Here is a 6,000-nt window from a genome sequence, read left to right as displayed (position 1 = left end):
CTTACAAGTAACTTCCTTTCCACTGTTCTGGATGTAAAATTAGCCCTCTAATATTGACTTGGATTCCTAGCATTACAAGATTTATTCAGTGAATATTTGACAGGTGAATATGTTGAACATAAACATATCACATTTAACTTATCATTGTCCTATAAATTATAGAGAATAATTTATTCATTTTAATATGAATCTGTCATTTCTATATACTCACAGAATTTCAAGCCAATTGAAGAACTGAGTTTTTTTCCTGAAAATTTCTGAAGTGTTATGCTTGGTGTTTTTATTTTTTTAATTAATAGCATAATATATATATATATATATATATATATATATATATATATATATATAAAAGCCTAAGTGACCGAACCACCGAATGACCGATCGCTATGATGCACACTGACCACCAAGGGGTAGATGCATGAATTCGTGCACTGGGCCTCTAGTATATGGATAATAGCATTTGTCAAAAATTTTTTTCAATCACTAAAATAATGGTTTTTGTGACCATAGATCTCCCTAATTCAGGTTGTGAATGTATGTCTAGGAATGTGATATGTTTCTTAAAGATATGTACTAATATAATCTAAACAACTTCATAAGCAACAAACACATAGAAAATTAGAGACTAATCATCAAAATCTAAGTAAGTATTTAGTTGACTGAGTAATCTACTTCTCTGTTTCTACTCTTTTGGATAAATAGTCAGTGTTGTTGACTTTTTACGATGTAGAAAAATTAATGTAGCATATTTACATCTATAATAATAAAAGAGTAATATGCTACTTTGACCGGACATCCTTCCAGACGTCCTTCTAGATGACCTTCCAGACAAAGCTGGGGCTGTGAGGGAAGCCCAGGTCCTGGGTGCCTGCTGGCAGATGGAGGGAAGCCCAGATCCCAGATGCCAGGGGGAAGCCAGTGCCTGCATCCAGGGGAAGGAAGTCCTACTCTTGCATGAATTTCATTTATCAGGCTTCTAGTTTATAATAATAAGATGAGAAAAAAGAATTCAATTAACATTTATTAAAATTAATATAATTAATAAACCACTAAAATCTATATTTTTGGCATCTTTTCACTATGAATGGCCCACCCATTGAGTAAACATTTAGCTGACAAGGAGGGTTTCTCAAAGTTTTTGTGTTGGTTAATGGTTCAAAACTTATATATCTCCTTTTATAGGATAGAAGCAGTTTCATTGAAGTTATTTGAAATACCAGACAAATTTGAAATAACCTCCTGCAGAAGCTGGAGGTAGTACAGACACTCTGATAATAAAAAAAGAAAAAGAAAAATTAATATGTAGCACATGTAAATTGAAAAGTAAATTTGCATAAAGACTCCTTTTCAAGTTTTATAATTTACATGATTTATTCTTTTATTTGGTCATTTCCTTACTTGTGTTCACATAAGACAAATCTGAGTCTGGAAACACTTTAGCCTTCCCTTTACTACATTCTTTGGTATAACCCTGCTAGTTCAATTCAGTAGTCAAGCTTTTAGTCTCCATGGTTACTTTTTGCAAATGTAATTTGGTGAGAAGATCAGAGTGAAAATCAATCAGGGCAGTGCTTGGACATTAAATTTAGCCCTTCTCCTTAATGTATACACTTCATTACTTGCTTCTTAGAATCTTTAGAAATTATATTAATTTTTAATTGACCTGAAACTAGCTTTAATATAATTCCTCTTTTCAAAGATATAAAATAAAAAATAAATTTCCCATAAACTTCTTCCATATCTGTTAATATCTAAATATATAATTTGTACCAGCTAATTATTATACATCATTTATGTCTGATAATAGAAATGAGGTGGGGGGTGCCTTGAAAAAGCATGGGCATTCAACTATGTATTATTTTTTAAATTTTAAATTCTTTATTTTTTCAAGTCTTACATAAGTCTCCTTTTTCCCCCCTTGACCTCTCCCCACCCGCCCCCACCCTCCAGCACATGCCCTCATCCTGTCCCCTGTGTCCATTGATTATGCTCATATGCATGCATACAAAAATAGTACCAGAGTTATAGAAGCATCAAACAGACTGTACAACCTATGAAGGAAGGCGTGGGGTGAAGGGAGTAAGAGATCAACCAAATATGTATTATTTTTAAAAGGACTTCAACATTTTGTTTGTGAGGGAATGAGGAATGGGGAATAGGTGATGTGACAATTGTGAATTTCCAAAAAGTTGTATCTCAACTTTTTTACTTACTACTAAACAGAAAAATAGTTATTTAAAAGCATATTCAAATATCTTAACTAACAATGATGATCTGGCCTAAGATGGGGGAAAATGTGGTAGAATACAAATACACTTATATTAGATAAAGATATCAATATATAATTAGTATAACATTATCTATATACAATAAGAGTTATCTCCAGAAATAATAATTTTACCTATATATGGCAAACTTCTGATTATAGAACATCTGCTCTTTTTATTATTCTGCAGTAACCCTTTCAAGCCCCAAAGAACCTTATCTCATCCTTAGCTCAGAATGCCATAAAAACCTCATTTTAACTTTCTGCCCCTAAATATCTCATGTATGTCGGGTCTCTGACCATGTCATGTATATAGGGTTCCCATGCATATGTATGTAAATTCAATTTGGTCATGTTCTCTTGCTAATCTTTCTCATGTAGATTTAATTATTAGACCTAGAAAGAAGGGAAAAGAACCTAGGAAGGTAGAGAAAAATGTATCTCTCCCCCACAATAGTAAAGTCCTTGTCCAGGGACTAGATTGTGAAAAGCAAGTACCTTTATCAGGTGTCAACAACTTTTTTTTTTATAAGGGATTAGAAAGTAAATATTTTAAGATTTATGGCCATCTGGTTTCTGTTGCAACGCTTTATCTGTAAGCAGCCACAGACAATGCATAAAGAAATATTCAAGTCTCTGTTTAAATAGCACTTTATTTATAGACACTGGAATTTGAGTTCTATGTAATTTATATGTCATAAAATATTATTATTCTTTATATTATTATTTAAAGATGTGAAACCATTCCTAGCTCATAGGCCATAAGGAAACAAACAGCAGGCTGCATTTGGCCTACAGCATATTTTGCGGACTCCTAATCTAGATCATTGCCGCACCTTGACCCCAATAGAGAAGAAAAGAGGGAAACAATAAATTTCCTAAAATGAAACAGAAAAACAACTAAAGGAGAAATACACTAATTTCTACTGTCTAAGGATGTGACAAAGTGAAATGCTCACTCTCCCTGACTCCATTTGGTTTGGGCCTCATTCTTCCCATGGCCTTCAGGCTAATAGCTCCTGCTTTGGACGTGTTATACTCATTAGAGGAGTTTTGCTTGGGGCTTGAGGTTTTACAGAAACAACCACTCCCACTTTTTCCTTCCCTTGACATAAAAGAAGCCTGAAATGTGTTCTTCAAAGCTGGATTTGAGAAGCTACTAGAGCTCTTATCTTCTTGATCAATAAAACTTACTTATTTCAAACTCTGATGTTTTGAGTTTTGGACTTTGAAAGCATCAAGCACATGGACTTTGGACAGGTAACAAAGAAAAATACAAATAAAGTAAAAGACTTAATTCTTTCTGTGGAAAATAATGCAAAATATTTTCTTTCCTTTCTTTTTTCTCAGAAAATTTACTTTAGAAAACTTGTAATTCTTATTACTTTATCCTACCTTTTAAATGTATACAAATTCTTTCAGAAACTAGATAAGACTTTTGTCAGCTTTATCACACAAGAATGCCTGTCTCAAGGACCTGGGAGCCATCTCTTTGAAGTATAATAGACAAGGAAGATGGCACCCCTACTTCCCATTTCCTACAGGAGGGTGGAAATCTAATTTTGGTGGAGCCCTTGCTCCAGGTTGCAAAATTATTTGCTGCCTTAAGTTTTTGTAAGTGTATTTTCCCTGGATAAAGCTTGTGAGCTAATATAATTGGTCACCCCAACTACCAGATAAAGATAGTATGAATTATGTTTGACAAATGGTGCTATCCAGTGCATTTACTTGTGGACTAGTTATTTATCTTGAAATTTATGCATTTATCGGCTTGGATATATAAAATGATTATATTTCTTTCTGTCTTTGAAATATCTTTTATTATTTATTTTATTTTTTTAATTTAATAAATCTTTATTGTTAAGCTTATTACAATTGTTTCTCCTTTTTCCCTCCATAGCTCCCCTCCACCCGGTTCCCACCCCACCCTTTGCCCTTACCTCCCTCACACTGTCCTCATCCATAGGTTTACAATTTTTGTCCAGTCTCTTCCTGCACCCCCCATACCCCTTTCCCCCAAGAATTATCAGTCCACTCTCTTTCTATGTCCCTGATTCTATTATATTCACCAGTTTATTCTGTTCATCAGATTTTTTATTCACTTGATTTTTAGGTTCACTTGTTGATAGATATGTATTTGTTGTTCATAATTTTTATCTTTACCTTTTTCTTTTTCTTCCTCTTCTTAAAGAATACCTTTCAGCATTCCATATAATATTGGTTTGGTGGTGATGAACTCCTTTAGCTTTTTCTTGTCTGTGAAACCCTTTATCTGCCCTTCAATTCTGAATGATAGCTTTGCTGGGTAGAGTAGTCTTGGTTGTAGGTTCTTGCTATTCATCACTTTGAATATTTCTTGCCACTCCCATCTGGCCTGCATAGTTTCTGTTGAGAAATCAGCTGACAATCGTATGGGTGCTCCCTTGTAGTTAATTAACTGTTTTTCTCTTGCTGCTTTTAATATTCTCTCTTTGTCTTTTGCTCTTGGCATTTTAATTATGATATGTCTTGGTGTGGTCCTCTTTGGATTCCTTTTGTTTGGGGTTCTGTGTGCTTCCTGGACTTGTAAGTCTATTTCTTTCACCAGGTGGGGGAAGTTTTCTGTCATTATTTTTTCCAATAGGTTTTCAGTATCTTGCTCTCTCTCTTCTTCTGGCACCCCCATAATTCTGATGTTGGTATGCTTGAAGTTGTCCCAGAGTCTTCTTACACTATCTTCAACTTTTTGGATTCTTTTTTCTTTTTTCATTTCCAGTTGAGTGTTTTTTGCTTCTTTGTATTTCAATTCTTTGACTTGATTTTTGCGTTCCTCTAGTCTGCTGTTGGGTCTCTGTATAATATTTTTTATTTCAGTCAGTGTATGTTTAATTTCTAGTTGGTCTTTTTTCATATCTTTGAGGGTCTCGTTATATTTATCGGCCTTTTCTAGAATATTCTTGAAAAGCCTTATAACTGTGGTTTTGAATTCTATATCCAGTCGTTTGTTTTCCTCCATTTCTTTTGTTTGTGATCTGTTTCTTCGTCTCCCCATTTTTCACTGCTTCCCTGAGTTGGTAGGGTAGCTTTGTGTGCTAAGTTTCTTATATGGCCCAGTGGGTCGGCCTCCCCAGTTAACCTGAGGTGGACACTCTTGGTGCACCCCTTTGTGGGCTGTGTGTACAGCCTTGTTGTAGTTAAGTCTTGATTGTTGTTGGTATCACTGGGAGGAATTGACCTGCAGGCCAGTTGGCTGTGAGGATCAGCTGTGTCTACACTGGGAGATTTTTGGTGTTGGAGACAGCCTTATAGGATTAGCCTTGCCAAATTGCAAAAGCCTCTGTGCTCAGCTTGGAAGGGGTGGAGTCTCAGGGTGGAGCAGACAGTCTTGGCTTCCCGTCAGCCCTGCCCTTGCGCTTGCACCTATAGACCTCTGCCTTCCGCGGTTCCCGAGTTTCTGCCTGACAGTCCAGATTTCCCCCGTAAAAGCGTGGGTCCCCAGGGGCTCGCCCGAAACTGCGGTTCAGTGCATTCGGAACTGGGGTTCAGTGCAGTTAGGAGCTTCTGAATTTCTTCTGCTAGGGATAGCCTGTGGCAACTTCCACAGTCAGTCTTTGTGCGCACTCGCATCTCCAGACCCCTGCCGCCGTGGCTCCCCCGAGTCTCCGAGTCTCCGTGTGCCTTTCTCTCTACCTGACAGTCCAAACTCCCCCTGTATGAGCCTGGGTCCACAGGGTTTCGCCCGGAACTGGGGTTCA

The sequence above is a fragment of the Plecotus auritus genome (genome assembly GCF_963455305.1).
Source record: "Plecotus auritus genome assembly, chromosome: 3".
Taxonomy (NCBI): domain Eukaryota; kingdom Metazoa; phylum Chordata; class Mammalia; order Chiroptera; family Vespertilionidae; genus Plecotus; species Plecotus auritus.
This window is presented reverse-complemented; position numbering follows the sequence as displayed.